Source organism: Phalacrocorax carbo, chromosome 1, assembly GCF_963921805.1.
Source record: "Phalacrocorax carbo chromosome 1, bPhaCar2.1, whole genome shotgun sequence".
Lineage (NCBI taxonomy): Eukaryota > Metazoa > Chordata > Aves > Suliformes > Phalacrocoracidae > Phalacrocorax > Phalacrocorax carbo.
Genome location: NC_087513.1, coordinates 34,407,615 through 34,426,618, shown reverse-complemented (window position 1 = coordinate 34,426,618; position 19,004 = coordinate 34,407,615). Strand labels below are relative to the sequence as shown.

At 41.4% G+C, this 19,004-nt stretch overlaps 1 long non-coding RNA gene across 1 annotated transcript in view; it reads left to right on the top strand.

Moving 5' to 3' along the window:
• LOC135312691 (uncharacterized) overlaps positions 1 to 19,004 on the top strand; it is an 85,495-nt gene that overhangs the window by 45,135 nt on the left and 21,356 nt on the right. The window lies entirely within an intron of this gene.

The following is a 19,004-nucleotide window of genomic DNA, read 5'->3' as shown; positions in this document are numbered from 1 at the left end:
TTACTCTATTCTCAGATGTTAATGAGTTCAAAAGTGCTTTTTTTCCAATGGGAAAATTATCTTCTGTATCACTATGGCCAACCTGAGTTAAACCATTTTGTCCGATATTATGTATCACATTGTGTGAGTCCCCACAATAGGTCAAGAGGTTTATTTATTTATTATTATTTTTTACTGGGGAGCTTTTTCAGTTTCTGCTGTACAGAAGCAGCTTGTCTGAATTACAGTAGCATTTTTAGTTGTGAGACGCAAACATAATATTTTCTTCATTTGCGTTACTTCATCTAAAGCTGAAAGACTGACCTAAAAAAGCAGAAAAAAAGTCTCTGTGTTCCATTTTACAAACAAAATGCCAAATGGACAAGAAAGTATCAGCTGATTCTTAAAAATAAAGAATATCTGGACAGATTTACAAAGATATTCTTGCATGTATGTCTGCTTTTCAGAAGTGCCTCGGCATCTTACTGTCACTGATTTCAATAGAGATGAAGCAGCTGGCCTACTGCAGTATTTCTGAAATCCCAGAAGGTAATGAACTGCTTTATTAGGCACCAAATACCTTTGGAAATCAGGCCCATGATGACCAGAAGCAATCTGTCAGTTCCCTAACTACAATTAATATTTCTTTTGTATAATAAACTAGTTCTAAATGCAAATCATAGTTTGAAGTTATTTTTTCCCCTGTGTAAAAGCAGAAAAAATGCCATTTATTTTACCTGCAGGAACAATTTTAACAACCTCTTTTTGTGCATTCTTAAAATTTTAGTTTTAACTTTCATCTGAGTACTGCTCGTAAAAAACTCAAGACAAAAATTATCACCAGAAAATGTGCCCATCACTATTTTCCGACACGAATATATATGTACAGCTAATCATCTGAATAGAGGTATGTGGGACAGGTGAAAAAAATGTGAACAGGGTCTGTAAAAATACCAAGTTTAGCATAAGTATAGCAAAAGTTGCGTATGATCATGCCAATCAATGGAAATTAAACTTTACTCAGGAAATAACTAAGCGATCTAATACGACCATGCCTGTAGGTAGAGCTGGCGGGGCGGTGCAGAATGCAGCCCAAGCAGAGTTTGAGCCCAGCTGTGCAGCCAGCGAGCCAGGGCCCTGCCAGCTGCACGCCCCTCGGCACGGGGAGCACAGCCTGCCGTGGGGAAGGGTCTGGGTGGGTTGCTCTCTGCCTGGCCAGTGACACTCACCTCAACCGCCTGGGTAGCACAAAGGCGAGTGGCGAATGCCACACTTCACGATACGCGTGAAATGAGGCTTGAAATGAGTCAGGGGAATAGCTTGACTCAGTGAAATGAAGGCCTAGACTTGTTAACCCAGCACCTACGTTTGTTTTAGTGAGGTTAGGGAAGGGGTACAGAAGGTAAAGTCGGGATCTGCTTGTAATGGAAATACCATTGAAGTCCTGCTGGTCATTTGCAGTGCTGCTGGGTGCTTACCTGACCTGCCAATAACATGAAAGACAGTCCCCTCACCTAGAGAGGGGTGACAGCTCTTCAGGGAACAGCACAGCATGTGGCACACGAGCAGCCCAGGGAGTGATCTTCAGGGAGGGAGCAATGCCAGCAGCAGCAGCATTGGAAAGCCTCATCAGGCCAAAGGTGGGACCCGAGAGGGTTGATTTCACAGCACGGGTCACCGTGGCGGGGTGGTTACTGCAGCAGGTTTGGTGATGGTAACTTTAAAATGCCAAATCTGTAGATGTGCTGGTGGCTGCCAACCCCGTTTCAGCCCCTCATGAATGTTATGTATCACTGTTGCAGGGAAAAGTTCCTCCAAGGGAAAGAAACATGCAAATGCTTACAGGGATGGAAAGCCGCACCAACCTGCTGGTCATTAATGCAGGGAGGTCTCCCAACAAATCCCTGTCTCTTGTCACCTCCTCCCTCCCGCCAGCATCCTGGTGCTGCTCCCAGCGCATTCCCAGTGCCTCCTCCAAGTCCTCACCTGAGGCTTGCTGAAACCGCTGGAAATATTCCTGTTGACTTCAATAGCCTTTTCCTTCCCCAGGTATGTATCCAAGGGCTGTAGCCTCTGAATCTCCAACTTCATCTATTATCCTGCATCTTTTCTTTAAAGGGATGGGGTGGAAGAGACCCTATATCCTGCACAAAAACCCAAATGGCTGTAAAGTGTTATTCTCTTCATGCCCAGGTCATGCCCTGATTTCACTCAGTCTTAAAATCAGCCTTTCTCACACTTCTCTATCAGCTCTGCTACACTTTGGAAAAAAAGAATACTTGCTTCCCTGACATAGCAGAGGCTGTTTATCCCAAAAATGTTTAACACAATAATGCTTCCATTCATGTAACATGATTTGTACACACACAGGCTGTAGTATACACAGGTGTGTTGATTATCAGGCCAATTTTCACTTTTTAGCTTCAAAAGGGACTTTCTTGTCAGTAAATCACATGGGATTTTTTTTCAGTACTTTATTCTTAGTGACATCTTTTGGGGGGGGGCATAGAAAAGTAAAAATCAAGAGACATTTACTATATATACAAATACTCCATGCTTATTGCTCATAAGGAGCAATTTAAAATGACAAATCACTATTCTACAAATCAGATACAGACAGACAACTTACTGGACTCCTTCCAAGATACACTGAGACATGCACCAAAATATCAGAGTATAATTACTTTCATTATGTATTCCAATTAATCTGAAAACAACTGAGGCTGTAAAGAGTGCATCCTGCTAATTTTTGCTGACACAAACCCCAATATTATTTATAGAATTGGTTGTCCTCTGTTTACTTGATTAAAATATGGACTAATCAGGCACTGCTTTTCTAGAAGTAAGTCTTGACTATGGTAATTTGCCATCTTCTGAAATTTTCTTTATTTAGCCAAAACACAAGTGCTTATTTTAATTCATGGCAATATTTTAAATTCATGTCTGTTTTAGAACAAATGACTTAACTAAAAAAATTCCTAATCTGAAAACCATTTTTTAACATGTCTCTGAAAGGTATAGCCTCTTGTGTGATCCCATGTTCTACTTTTGAAATTCCCAAGGTATTCTGTTGTTTGACCACAGCTCTTTTCCAATAAGCATAAGCAATTATTTTAAGTTGAAAATTATTTGCTAATGAACTCTTCTTCCCCTTTGACATTGCTTCAGTGGGGGAAAGAATATACAGCAGTTGTTAACCGTTTCTGACTCTGTATTCTCTTTTGAAAGCAATGATTATCTGTCTTTATTGTTTGTTTCAAAACGTGCTTCCTTCTTCCTTTAAAATGGAGATTCATTTTTACATATCTGGAGTTGTCTATAAAGGAAAAAGAAATAGAATTATTTTTTAAATGTTTTAAAACATTAATAACATTAGCTAATTAAATATTATTATGTAGCACATTTTAATAAAAAACCTTTAGCTCTTGTAAAGGATTTGAAGCACACCAAGTGTCTTGCTGACTATCAGCATCACCTTCCCAGCCTCAGGAGGACCTGGGGGCAGGAGGTGGCCTTTTGTTACTTCCCTTTTTTCTGACCTTGGGCAACAAGATAAATTCATATATTTATATCTCCTGCCCAAGAAAGCAAGTTGCCCATGCATTGGATGAGTGTACCCTGAGTCCACAGTCCAGGGCTTCCTCCCAACTCCTGCTGCTTTACTGGTCTGAAAATTCCCCATCCCGCATTGCAAAGCACCCCTGCTTCACCCTCGGGTTTCTGTCCATGGCAGCTCAGCCAGCCAGGTCACCCCATCTCTTTCTGGAGGAGTTCTCCCAGCAGGCCGGCATCCCAGCCCTCTCCCACTGTTACTGTAGGCACACCATTCTGTGTGTACCAGCCAAAGTTTCAAAATAGCCCCAGCATTGGTTTCCTGTACACCTCCACTTGACAAATCAGTGAACTTGAACTATGTTTTCCACATGGTGATGTTTCAGATGATTCTTTGGGTTTTTTTGGTTTTGGTTTTGGTTGTTTGTTTTTTTTTCTAATAATCACAGCATAGGCAGCAAGAATGAGGGGTTCAAGTTCTGACGCCTACTGGGGTGAACATGATGCTGATGTTCAGATCAGACCAAGAACTCTTCTCCACCCTTGGGGCAGTTCAGCAGGTGCAGATTTGCATGGAAGTTGAACACAGTGTGTGGGCTCCTGATGGCCCTGCTTTTGTAGGCTGGTTCTTCCTGGACATGTACTACCTGCACAGAGAAGACCACTGAAGGCAAGGACATCTTGCCTTGATGGCCAGTGTGCAGCAGGCCTCAAAGCTTTTCTATGGAGAGAGAAAGGATATTGCTTTTGCCTACTCCTAATTTCAAGCTTCCCAAACACTGAATGAATTATGTTTGTAATCCCCTCTTCCTCTATCAGTTTAAGTCTTCTCTTCTGACCTCATTCCTCCCCCTCAGCCCCTTCTTCATTGGCACCATGATGTGTTCAGGGCTTAATTGCTCCACTGCACTTTGTGTTCCCTAGTTTGAAGCCACTACTTTTTGTTTGTCATATTCTGGTAATGTTAATAATCCCCTTCCTTTGAAGGTATTTATATTCTGTGATCTTGTCTCCCCTGAGCCTTCTGTTTGGCAGACTGTAGAAATTGAGTTTCTTCTGTCTAACCTAACTCACTAGATATCTTTTAATGTTGTTTTCTCTATGTGTGTTTTCTGTAATTTCACGGTACTTCCAAGCTGTGGGGAGCAGAGTGGACCCAAAACAAAGTCCCAGTGCACTTACCCTGTAGCCCATATTACAGTAGCACTCTGTAGCCCATATTACATTTACAAAATAACATTGTTCAATCACTCGTCCCTCCTGAACTTTTTCTTCATCTCTTAACATGAAGGAAAGTATCAAGGAAAAGGGATGTCTATTAACCTATCAACAATTTGTTGATTTAAAATCTGCGCCCAGTCTAAAACCCTTAAGGCTATGATTCACCATGCAAGGCAGTACTGAGACTGGATTACAGTTAAAAGTCCTTTTGGCTGAGCCTTATCTAAACTGCACGGGCTGAATACATTGATTCTAATGAAGTTATTCGTGGCTTACATTGACTGATTTAAAGCCTTTGTCTTTCATGCGTAAATCTGTACTTCCAGATGTAAGGTAGATGGAAAGTCTTGTGATTAGCTGCAGCGAGGATACATTAGAGAAGGTAACAACCAGAAGTGCCCCAGCTCCCTCATGTCCTGGATCTTTCTCAGCAAGTGATGGTGTAATAATTTACAGAAATGACTTAATTGAAGAAGCTATGGAAGTACAGTGATCAAAAAATCTACAGTGGTTTCTGATGTACAAAGGTACTGTCAGCAAGCGCTAATGCCTCAGCTGGGTTTCCTCCATCATCTTGTCTGTGCTATTTATTTTTAGACCCTGATGGTTTAATCAGTGCCATGTGGGCTGAGGGCTTCAAGTACCTGGGGCTCATGGAGGGCTACAACTGCAGGTTGCAAGGGCCTCATGCAAAGACTGCCATTCAGCCCTGTGCAATCTGGTTTTATTGGAAGTTATTCGTTAAAGGCAGATATCTTGAATTATCCAAAATTTTAAATCCCTCTTGGTCTGACACATATCACATCCGCTAGTCATGCCTCCAAAAATAAAAGAATAAAACCTGTGCAGAAAAATACATCACACTGTTTAGTGAGTATCTCTGGAAAAATAAAAGTAAACTTGAAACAATGCTTTTTCTAGAATCCTTGTTTATCTCAGGATGTTTTCAGTACAACACCTCCTCTTTTTGCTTTACTGTAGTAAGTGATAATTGCACCCCTTGGGTACATCTTGGCTGATGCCTAAAACACATCTAGAGCTGTTTTCATATTACTATGAAAAACTGTTTAAAATTAGAGGCTACAAGCGCTTTAATACCAGGACCGCAAAATGAGCCATCAATAAACCTTCTCTATCATTTAAAAAAGCTAAGCGGTGCTGAGATTTATTAAATACCAAATATAATTTCATTGGCGCACAAAGTACCATGGCCCCATTCAGTTGCAGTAAAAACAAAGGAGAAAATATAAAAACAATGAGTTTTATGCATTCAGAAATCTCATAGAGCCCAGGTAATAACCCTGGTCTTGACTTGGCAGTACACAAAAGATCTACCCTGTGCCACAGAATTTCCCAAAAACTTGCTGGTACTAATAATGCTTAATGGGTTCAGTGGAACTAGAATTTCTTCCTACGAAAGTTACTTTCTCCTGCCGTTATTGCAAAGGAAGTCCAAACCAAAGACATAATTAAAATTATGTTGTGCTTTCTAGCACAAATGATGCTATATTTTGTAGTCTTCTCCGTAAGAGGTAAGCAGTGTGGTTCTTGCCTGGTACTTGCAGGAGAGACCATCTGGGAATCCCATAAGGTGCAGTAGGCATAGTATGAGAACTCACAGCTAACCGTCTGATAAGCAGGAAGGCACAGCAGACAAATAAACTGGAAAACACCATTTAGCTGTAACAGGGGACCTCAGGGGAAAGGTAGGGAAAAGATGAAAAGAGCACAACAAGTAAATTCATGTTTGCAAAACAATCGTTTTCCAAGGAGGACGCAGTTCAGGCGGTCCACATGTACCCCACAGGCTTTGTGCAGGCTTCTGTACAGAGGTGTGAAGAAGGTACTCTAAAATATAGAAACCAGTAATCATTCTCAGTCTCTCTCTTCTAAAATTATAGACATTTCTAACAGAGCTGGGTTGAAATATTCTTTATATGCTAGTCTAAATAAATTCAGATTTACTATGGAAAAATGTACAGTAGCTTTTCCTTATGTACAAGACCCCATGGATTTCGAGACAATGGGATCAAATTCCACAGCAGTGATCTTTTAATTTCAAGACAAAATTAATTTATTAGAACATCTTGCAATAATCTTCCTTCCCATACTTCTCCTGGCCCAAGAAGAATCTCATGCAACCAAAGTTTGCAGTTAAATGTATTTGTTGACATGACATCTGTTAATGATTTTTCCACCATCCTTCACTTTGAAGATAACTTTTTCTTAGGATTTTTGTACTGCCTGGCTTCAATTTCTAACCCTGCACAAAAAAGCCCCTTCACAAAAGCAGCTATTTCTGTCAAATACTACCTGGGACCATGGAGAAGGGCAGAACTGTGGGGTTGTAGGGCTGCAGTGGAGAGGAGCACACAACTGCAGCTCTACAGACCGCACCTCCAGGCCATCTGGAATCAGAATGCTTTTTTGTGCTGTGCATGAAAGAGTGGGATAGGGATCCTTGAGCTTTTGCTTTGCCTTGCCGAGACAAGAGGTCCATGCGGAAGGTGAATGGGCAGAATTACCACCTGAGATCTGGAAGCTGCGGGTTACATTTTCCCCATAGTGCTGAGCCTGGGGTTCTCACACTGCCGGGCAGCTGGACACTGCCTGGCACTACCCAGTGGTCCCAGCTCATGATGCCCACAGGGAGAAAACATCTCAGTTTTTACAGATAGTTTGTGCTCTGGAGGTTTTGTCTTTTACTAGAAGGTCCTAAACGATTATGTTTAAAAAAAACTCCTAAAACAGAATTAAGATTTTATATATAATTTCACAGGAAACATTAGGTTTTGATACACTGAATTACCAGGAAATTTGTGGATACTTGCAACTAATTTCTTATGCAAGAAGATGGAAACTTGCATGTATCTGATGTCAGCCTTTAACAGGTTGCTTGGTGCAATGGGAAAACATCACTGAAATTGTCCCTCATCACAAATCTCAAGAATCCAAAGAACAGTGCTAACAACCTGCATCCGTGATGCAACAGCCCATTATCTGCCTGCTAAATAATTATATGTTTCAGAAACTAATCCCATGCATACAGCTCTAAGAGTATGAAAAGAAACAAAACCGGTATGGTATGAAATGGGTGCTACACAGCCTTCTGAGAAGTGGAGAAAATGTAAAGAGAAAATACAATTTTGTATTCCATGAATTCCAGCTCTTAAAAGCTGTCTGAGCAAAATATCTACTGTTAGCTGCCCTATAAAGAAGAACTGGAAATGGGCAGCTGAAATATATGAAAGGAACAATAGTCTAAAAGCTAATTGCTCTTATTTCCATATAATTCAAAAAGATAAAATTGCCTGAGCAGTATGACAGAAGAAATAATTTACTCCCGGTCTGTGAATAACTTAAGGCTTACATGTTTCCCTATTTGAGAAAAACTTGTGTAAGAAAGTTGAAGCAGTAAGCCCATGTATGCATTTCTTTCCAGGATGAGGTTTGCCATTAGCTGGTGTGTAGCTCTCAAGCCTCAGCTGGGACAGGTCTCATCCAGAGAGGCACCCTTCCCCCGCACAGGGCTCAGGTCCCTCACCACAGCTTAAGCCAGCACACACACCCTTTTTGTACTAGCAAGAACCTCTGCTGTCACCAAAAACCTCCTGGAAAGAGGGTCTTTTTGGTTCATAGTGCCTGACTATATGTTGTAACAGCATCACAGGAGGGGGGGTGTGGGGTGGCTGAGGTGCAGAATGGTTATAGTCCCAGAGTTGTGCTCAATGCTGGTCCATCAGCCTGAATTGCTGGATCTTTGCCTTGTCTTACAAGAGCAGAGGACAATGTCTCCTGCCTTAGCACTAGACTCCAATAACAGGGAATATCACTGTAACTGGAAGTAGCAATTAAACTCCATACTGGCAGTGCTACATAGCAGGACTTCAAGTTTAATAGCTCAAAAGTTGGGACAGTAAAAGTAATCATTCACACAAAAGCAGACATCAAAATGTATTTCTCTGAAAAACTAAAGCAATTATTCTAAAATCACCAGGATAGAAAAAAATAATTAAATCTATAGCACTGAGTGAAAGGAAGTATTGTCACTATCATCATAGTATCATCGGCTCATAGGATAATTCAGGCTGAAAAGGACCTCAGGAGGTCACTAGTCCAACTCCCTGCTGAAAGCAGGGTCACCTCTGAACCCAAATCAGGTTGATCAGAGATTTATCCAGTTGGGTCCTGTAAACCTCCAGGGCTGGAGACTGCACAGCCTCTCTGGGCAGCCTCTTTCCCTGCCTCATGGGGAAAAAGTATTTCCTTTCAACCAGTCTGAATGTCTCTTATTCCAATTTAAGCCCACTGTCTCTTTTTCTCCTGCCATGCACCGCTGTGAAGGGCTCAGCTCCACCTTCTTGCTAACCTCCCCATAGGTACTGGGGAGCTGCTGTTGGGTCCCCCAAAGCTTCCTCTCTTCCAGGCTGAACATGTTGGTTCCTTCAGCCTCTCCTCACGGGGAAAGTACTCCAGCCCCCAACCAGCCTGGGGGTCCCTGCTGAACACGCTCCAGTTTGTCCATGTTGTTCTTGGCTCAGTATCTAGTTGCGGTCTAACAAGTGCTGAGAAATGGGTGATAATCCCTTCCCTCAGGCTACTGGCTAATGCATCCCAAGAGTATTTCCAGTCACCACCTTCTTCTTCACATGCCCAGAAGTGTAATCCAAAAGCACTCTGCATGATTTTCCAAGGGAACAAAGTGAGGCTGAGCAGCCTGCAGTTACCTGGGTTGACTTCATGCCTTTTTTGAAGATGGATAAAACACTTGCCCTTCTCTAGCTGTTGGGACCCCACAATGATCTCTATGTCTTTCCAAAGACAACAGAGAGCAGCTTTGCAAGGACATCAGCCAGTTCTCCCGGAAACCTTGGATGTTGCACATCTGGTCCCATGGACTTGTATGGGTCAAGTTTTTGTAAGTAAGCCCTGACCTGACCCTCGTCCACTGCTGTCAGTTCTCCCCTTTGAACCCTGGGAGACCTTGTTACTGGAGACTAAGGCACAGAAGACACTTCACTCATAGCTGTGTCTGCTGTGACAGTTCAGTCATCCAGGCAGCAGTGGGCTGTCATTTTCCTTGTTCGGACTTTTATCATTAAAGTAGTGCCTGAAGCTCTTCCTGTTGCCCTCAACATCCCTTGCAAGTCTCAATTCTGGCTGAGCTTTGGGTTTCCTAAGATCGCTGCCTGGGCAATATTTCTAAAATCCTCCTTTGTAGCCTGTCCCTTCCCCTTTCTTCTCTCCTGTAGGCTGCTTTTCTTGCATTGGAGCTCTGCCATAAGCCAAGCTATCTCCTGTTACACCCGTGTGTCTTCCTGAATATCAAGGTGGGCCCCATCTGTGGTTGGATGATGCTGTCCTTAAAGGCTTGCATCTTTCAGAGCTGCCCCATGGGATCCCACCTACCAATTCCTTAAACAAGCAGCAGTCTGCTCACCTGGAGTCCAGGATCTGTGCTGTGCTCGCTCCTTCCTCACTTTCTGCAGGATCTTGGGCTCCACTACTGCATGGTCACTATAACCATGGTTGCCACCAGCTGTCATGTCCCCAACCAGCTCTTCCTTGCCAGTGAATAGCAGATGCTGGGGAGCATCACCCTGCTTGGCCCACCCAGTACCTGTATCAAGAAGCTCTCCCTTGTTCCAAAGCAAAACATTAATAATAGAGGTTGAAATGATAAAAATATGAGCAAGGTTTACAAGCTAGCATCCAATAAACCATCCTCTGTGTTTCAAGCCATGTCTCAGTTTGACCACAAGACTATTTTATGTATTAGGGGAAGAAAGATAAAAGAAAACCTTTACGTGGAAGGAATAGAGCAGAAGAATGGACCATTTTAAACTCTAGTTTACTGCATGAGATTTTCAGCTACTGATAGGCCAGAAAGAACCCTGAAAGATCCATGGATTGTGTTCTGGAATGTAAGAACAACCAAATTAGGTCAAATTAAGGCTCTGTCACATAATGCTGAATCTAATAGTGATCAATACAGGATGTCTAGGGTTTGAGTATTAGAAAGAATACAAATGAAGGATGCTGTGGTGTAGAACACCATCTGGTACCCCAGGACACCATCTCATCTTCAGCCGTTACTGGGTTTGGACTCTTGGGGCTGCAGATTGCACCTAAACCATCCTGCTAAACAGTCCTGGTAATCCCATCCTTTACAAACACATCTGATGTCCTTTAGAGGCATTTACAACTTTGGTAATAATAAATTACACAATTAAATTGTGTGTTATGTCAGAAAAATGCTTCCTTTTTTTTGTCTTAAAGATACAGTCAAGGCTGTTCCCTAGCTCCTGTGTAACAGGAAACAGTGGGAAACAAGGAACAACAATTCCCTGTTCACCTTCTTTCCACTGTACACAATTCTCATGAATCTCCATCAAAGCAGCTCTTGAGCATTTTCTTTCATGATGAACTTTCTTTGGGACACATTTCATATGTCCATCTGTCTCTTATCCCCTTCCCATGTGTCTCTCCCACAAACACCAGCCTGAGAACTGTTTACAAAACAGTCCACAGATCTCCTGGCACACTCTTAAGCAAAACACAGTCTCTAGCCAAAGACTGTGTTTTGGAAACTGTGTTTCTTTAGTAAGTATAGTTTCATTTTTATTTGATTATCTCCATTTGCTAAATGTGGTTAGCTAGCATTTTACAACAGCTATATTTCATCAGCTGGAAAGACAGGAGGGACTCTGATGCTGCATTTGGAAATAGGAGTGGGAGAAAGATGTCAGGAATGGCCTTCACCAATGTCTTTTAAGTTTTGTGTATGCAGAGGAATCCTCGCATCCCATGTCAAGGCGACTGCCCCATGGAGGTCGTCCCTGCCACTCAGGAATTCAGGTGGGAGGCTTTGGAGGAGGAATTGGAGATTGTCAGCGAGAGGCAGGACAGGGATGCTGGGGTGTTTAGCCCCAGCACACAGCACGTGCTGGTGTTTGCCCCCCAGGCTGTGGGCATCCTACTAAAGCGGTGCCTCGCTCGCCATCCTGGCTGCCTCGTGGCCTCAGGAGCTGGGTTTGTGCCTTTTGTGCCACCAGCCTTCGCCTCTGCAATTGACATGGGGCAGGGAGCACCACCTTTGCCATGCCAGCATCAGGGCACAACTCTTCCTCTGCGCCAGGGCTCCTGCAGAGCATAAGGTGGTCTTAAAATATTATCCTTCGTGCAGTCAGTGGGATTTTGGGCATTTTTGCCTTGGCTTTAGTGACCTTAGGAACAATAGTCATATAAATCTGTGCCAGAAGATTATTTCTTGCTGTGAAGGTAGAGTTTCAGCACACAGCAGATGACAGGGGTGACGAAGCAGCATGTCACGGACAACTCCCCCCACAACGCCCTGCACTGATGTGTGAGGCTTTACGATTCAATATTGCCAGAGCACCTCCTTTCCATTTTTTTCTTTATGGAGCTGGTCAAGGTGCATTTTACCCTTTTATTAGCAAGCCAGGTCCACTAATAATTTTAATTCTTAGAGGCAGACTTACTCTGGGGGTAACTCTTCTGGTCATTCATTTCAGAGCTGCATGCATTGTCCTTACAAAACAAACGCCTTCCCCTGCCTCTCATCCTCACTCCTGTAAACACAAAACCCACCAACCAAAGATATTATTCTAAATATAGCTGGGACAGGACGATGTCTTGTCTTTTCCTTATGGTGGCCAACAATGGTGGTTGAGATCAAAAGAGGAAAGAAAAACAAGGCAAGGCTATTGATTTTGTCCTTGGTGACATTTGGTTTTAGTCTAGGCTTTGGAAGACCTAGAGAAGTTTCCTCAAGTGTGTTGTATTTTATGTCTGTCTAACTTATTTGTCAGTTTTGAGTTTGAGCAGAGGTCTTGGCTGTCAGACACACATTTATAGCTTGTGGATGGAGAGAACCAATGGGGAGCTTCCTCAGATACAGCCTCTGAATTTTCAGTTTAAAGAGTCATACACTGTTTAACCTTTTTTCTATGTAGCTTAGTGAAGTAAATCAACACTCATGTTTTCTCTTCCACAAATAAAGCCTTTTGTTTTCTAGCAGCTCTGTTGCTGTAGCACACCACACAGACAGATAGTTCTTTCTCTAACTATTTTCACATCACGGTAAAAGGAGTAACCTAAGGGTACTTAACAAAGTTGATGGTCATTTCCTTTGGCAGTAGTGTCAATATTTTGAAGACTTTTCACTTTCTTTTGGTTCAACCATTTAGCACATTGTTTTGGTTTTCTTTAGTACCGTAATGTGCTAGACCTTTTCCTCTTATCTATCCAGACTTCTCTGCTAATGGCTGCAAGCCTTAATTGTCTAAAGTTAAAAAGAGAAAAACATAAAGCATTAGTTTTGCCAGTGCAGATAACATGCAGGAGATAACAGCATTTACCTATGACCTTCTCCAGCATAATCTCTTCCAGAGTATACTGAAAGTATGCAGACAGGCAATCTGTGTAAGGTTTCTGAGTGCTCTGGACAATATTTCTGACTAGATCCTCAGCAGATTTAAGTTGGCATTAGTGTGTAGACTGCACTTTTAAATTATTTCAGTCATGTGCACCAAACTCATGTTTATCTCAAATTTAAACAAAGTTTAAAGTGGCTGAAGATCACAAGCTCTTCGAACCAAGAGCCCATTTATTCCTACTTGAGTGATAGAAATCTTAAAGCTGGCTAAAACTGCTATGCAGCCACATGCTTTTCACTGGGCAAACTGAAAATCCTGGTTCAGAAAGGCTTCAGCTTATATTCCGTCTCTTTGATACTCTGTAAAAAGAATTAATATGGTATGGAAAAGTTCCAGAAGTTTTCAGGAAAAAAAAAACCATGTTTTTTTCCCGATTTATTCCAGGGAACTCATGGGGGCGGGGGGAAGTAGAATTAGATTTAAAATTAATTTCCATGTGAACCTTTAAATCATAAACTTACCAGTGAAAGAAACTAACAGATATTTAAAATGTGCTTTCCATAGGCAGTATTTCAGATTATGATACTTTATTTCAGAATTTATCAGTTCAGATTTACAATTTCTATGTATCATCAACAAAACGTACTGTTATTCTTTGATATGATTCTATTTTAACTATATTATGATGAATACTAATAGGAATACCACAAGTATTTTTAAAAATTTTCTCTATAGATGTCTCTATTCTGTATTTGTATTATAACATCAGGTTAAATTCAGTTAAAACCTATTTCAGAACTCTGCGGATACTTTTATTTTCATTTATGATTAAAAAAATATTGATGGTTTCTGTTTTCAGGGGTTTTTTTAGGAGATAAATTTATATACCTTAGTTCATAGTACATCTTTACCTGTAATACTAAGTTTTTGTTCACATTTCTTTTATGTATTATGCAATTGCACTTACTTTATACTATCAAAATTACACATACTACTTTTTTTTTCTTCACGATATACATACCATTTAGTTTCCACTTTATTCAGTTTTAGTCAGCAAGTAACTGTATTTTCCTCTCAAAACCACACTCATCCGTTTTTCCATGTGTGGCTGTAGATGAACCTCTACTGCTGGAGAAATCAGAAAAGTTGTGGTGTTCTCCTTCGTCGGTGATCTTGGTGGACATACTTTATTTTTATAGGACTTGTAGGAAATGTGGATATAATTTAATAGGAAACAGTTTAGGATTTAGACTTTCAGTTAGACCTTGAAAAGAGTTTGAGGAAACTATAGTAGTTCATCAAAGTGCTTGAAGATCCTATTTCCTAAAGCATGAAGAAAAAAAAAAAATCAATATTTTATTAAATAAGCTGTTAACCACAAGGGTTTAGATCATCCAGCATGAGTTTTTGAACAAGGGAGAGGCCAGGGAAAAAAAAAAAAAACAAAAAACAATGCAGAGACTTTGTGCTCTGTGTCCCCATAGAGGGGCTGGACAAATTCCTGCCCATGTGCTGAATGTTTCAACGTCAGCCATGGCGTGGGGGGATCCGGGGGGAAGCGGAGCCACCACAGCCGGTGCCACCACCGCTGCTGTCCCACCGCTGCTGTCCCCCTGCCCAGCCTCTGCTGTCGCTCCTGTTCTGGGAACAAGTACTAGAGGGTCCATAAAGAAAATTGAGCTTGTGCCTCTTTCCAGCAAGAAGTGTTCCTTCTGCATCTCTCCAAACTCTGCAAAGCTTGCGGTTTCAAATCTCTGTTTAACCCCACATTAGGACAGGTCTGTTGAATATTGAGTTGGCTCTTTTATTTTCTTTCAAGCAGGACAGAATATAATCTGATGCATTTCTAAGCGGTTGCAACAGATGGAAACACATCTGCTTTCTTTCCTGCATGGAGCTGTTGTATACCCCTTGTGAAGGACATGGAAGAAAACTTCTACTTCTTTTAAATTTTTCTTCTGCCATTTTTCGTAGTCTTATCTGTGTTTGGAAGGTCTCCAACACGGAAACTGCTAATTCACAATTTTTTGTTGCACTTTATTTCATTTGCAGTTTTGGCAGTTCTTAAGAATTGATCTTCAATCAGCAGCTTAGACATTTTGCCAAATGCCTATATTCAGACTGTTAAAATATTATATATTTATATAACATATGCTATATATCAAACAATTCAGTTTTGCGGGGTTTTTCTGAGGTCACTTGCTGTGGAAGGATCACAGTTCTGATCTATCTGTTAGATCTACAGGTGTTTCAGTGTTTCCTACTCTCTGTCACAGTTTTCTGTTTCATTGTGCATTAGCAGGACCCTTTTAAACTTTGTCCCCTAAATGACACCCCAGGCAATTACTCACTGGCCTTGTGCTTAAGGCAGCTCTGGATAATCTACCTACGGCAAGGGAACATGCTTCCCTGGTATTCACAGTCGACAGCCCAGCGAGTATGCTGTCTTTCTACTTAGACACTATGCTGTTAGAGGATTAAGAAAGGTTTAAGAAACCACAGGTTTATTTGACTTATCTTCCATTACGCACAGGGTTTCTCCAAGCTTTATGTTTCTCTCAGCTCACTGAATCCTTCACTGCACAGCCTCTCTTGGCAGTCCCCTGCCTCCCAGTTGTGTGTGGCAGGGTGTGTGATGGCCCTTCTTTTTGCTTTTCGTTTGTTCTCTCACCCATTGTTTCCCCTAAAGGTTGCCCTTGAACATCTTCCTTCTGCTGTTGCCACCCATGCATCCCGTCCTGGGAGCTGGCTGCGGTGCAGTAGTGTTTCATGGCTTTTACTGCTTTAGGCTGAGATTGATGCTGTTCTCAACGTACCTGTGATGACAAGTCAATTCTGAGACTTAATTTTTCTTCCCACCGTTTATGTTGGTAGAATTACAACAAAGAGTGAATAAGCAAGCCCTGTTCATCTTCCCCATACCACTCATTATTTTATTGACTTTAGATGTCTCTCTTTTCCATATAACAAGTCCTGCTGATTTAATTTTTCCCCTTTCAGGAGGTGTTCCAAACTTTGGAACATCCCCCTTGTCTTTCTTCTACACCTGTGCCATTTCTACAGTGATTTTTCAAATGATGGGGCCTGAACAGTCACCAGTAAGACAGGATAAATTCACACCATCTACACAATGCCATAATTTCATTTCTGGTTTGGGTTTTATTCCTTTCCTATAAACTGAGACAGTCTATAGGCTGGGTCTCTGCAATCACTTGTCAGAGCAGGGCAATGGGAGCGGAGAGGGCGATGCTGTCCGAATGTTCTCTCCCTGTGATTGTGGTTAATAAAGCTCCTGTCTGACCTGTCCTAAATTGTACTTTTGTTCTTATGCACTAGGAGTCCCCAGACCTCCAACACTTGACAAAGCCATGTATCTTTCTGACCGTTGTTAACAGTGAACAGAGCTTCCCACAGACCTATCAGCAGTGACTCCTAGTTCCCTTTTCTGAACAGTAATAGCCAATTTAAAATCCATTAAATTATATATGTCTAGTTAAGGTTGTTTTCTTCCATATTCATTACTTTACATTTATTGACATTGAATTTTGTCTGTTATTTTACTGCCTGCATACTCACAGCATGTTCATCAGACTAAATGTAGATGAACGGCATGTGAGCCAGCAGCCATGTGCTCCTGTTATAGGCGGTGGAGAGAGAGAGGCATTTCTAGGGTTGTGATTCCTCCAGTTCTAATGTTTATCTCTCAAACAGAGCAGGGGAATAAAGTGCCTGTTTCTCTCCACTGAGTATGAAAGGAGCCTCAGGTGACTCTCGGTTTCTCTATCAGCTATCTTGTAGATGTCCATGGTTAGGTAGGATGAATCCCACGTATGTCCTATTGCGATCTCTCTCTGTCACACTGCAGTCAGCTTTTGTTTATATTGCCCTAAACTATTTTGTACCATCAACAAGTTCTGCCATGCTGCTATTTGCTTTTCTCGGATGATTTATGGGTAAATGGAGCACACAGCTTCATAGATACTGGTGGGACTCCTCTGGAAATCTCCGTTATTTTAAAAAAAGGATGTTTTGTGTTTCCTTTTCTTTTTGACTACTAGAACTTTATTTCTTTAAAAACCTTTTGGGGGGGACCTTGTCAAAACCTTTTTGGAACCACAGTTATGCTGCATCCACAGCACTACCGCAATCTGTGCTCTCACTGACTCTTTCCAAGGAGCTCAGTGAATTTATTTGGTAAGATTTTCTCCCTACAGAAGCCATATTTTTTTCCAACTGTATCATGTTTGCCCAGTGTCTCTTAGTTCTATGCTTTTTCATAAGTTTCCCAGGTCAGTGGTCCCAAGTCAGAATTACAGTTCTGTAGATCTCCTGACCTTTTCTAATATTCTTTTCCAAAACTGGAATCACATCTGCCTTTTTATTCCTGTAGCACCTTTTAAGTGGTGGGTTGTGCACTGCAGTTAGTGTTCTTTTGCAATCCTGGGGAAATACAGGGGAAATACGATAAGGTCCTGCTGATTCATTACTACCTATTGTATTGATCTGTCCTAAATCTTCCCCTACTACATTTGAGCTGTTCCTATTTTTTCTCACCAGGAAAGCCCATGCAATGGGAATCTCTGTGAGATCCTCTTTTGTGGTTACTGAGTCCACTTAGCTTTTCTCTTTCTGGAAGCCCCGTGGGCCTTATTGATTATCTGGCAGGCTGCCAGCTCACAGTGTGCTTGAGAACAGTTTGACTACTTTTTTTGATTCCTTTAGCCGGTTGTCTCTCAAAATGCTTTTCTGACCTGCCTCCTTATGATTTTACCTTTTGCTTACTCGAACTTATTCTTTACTGGCCTCCTAGTGATTTGTCCTGTATGTTGTTTATATCGATCAAATATTTTCCTTTCATTTTGTGTTGTAAAAGAAGAACGGTATTCTGTTTAGAGCGGATTGGATTAAGTGAAGCAATGACCTTCATTAGGCACATATTACTTCCTCATTATTATGGCAAAGAGGTAGTTCACCCATTTTTGCTCACAATCTATGCTTTCAGTAATGAGAAAGAGAATAATTTCCATTACTCTGAGATGGCTGAATATAGGCAGTACAGGTATTTGTGCTCTGGTACCCTTCCTTTCTATGCCATTTTTAGAATGTTCTCTGCTCTGTTAAAAAAAAGAAGAAACACCTTCCATTTTTAAATTAATTGAGTTAATACTGTTCTCACAAGAGAAGAACTTCCTCAGAGGAAGGTCAATAACATAATTAGCAAAACATAAATAAGAAAGTGGTGCTGAAGAACCAAGTTGCTGGCCAGATGCTTTCCACAGTATGGCTGGTGGACCTGTGGGGCTGTGAATGAATATATATTGATACTGAAGGCCAAAAACTGCCCTTAGGGAGCATGGTGAGAGGCAGGGTCTGTCCTTTGGCTTGGCTTCTGGAAAAGACAAAATTTGGCAACATAGCGCTCGAGGCTGAGTGTCTGGCGCTTGAAATTCAACACATACTACGATTTGGTTTTGCGAGCATTTGATCTTTCGCAACTTTGCATCCCAAGTGTGCACAAAAGGCATTGTTTATGCTCTTTGTTTCAAAAGTTAGATTTTCATCAGATATTAATTTGCAGTGTTCAGTGTTTTCAATTTGTGCTTTGATATTTATTTGCAGATATGAGCCTGTCTGAAGCCTGAAGAAACATATAGCCTACAAATGCAGTCCACATTCTCAAATTTTTGATCTTAATGAACCCTTTGATCTCTGGGAGGTTTTTATACAGGGAATCATGACTAATTGGGACTAATAGCCATGTTTGAAAGTTTGGACCTTTGTCTGTGCCAGTTCATGAAAAGAAAAATCAACAGTTATCCAATAAATTACTGGCAATGAATTGTTGTCCTTGCT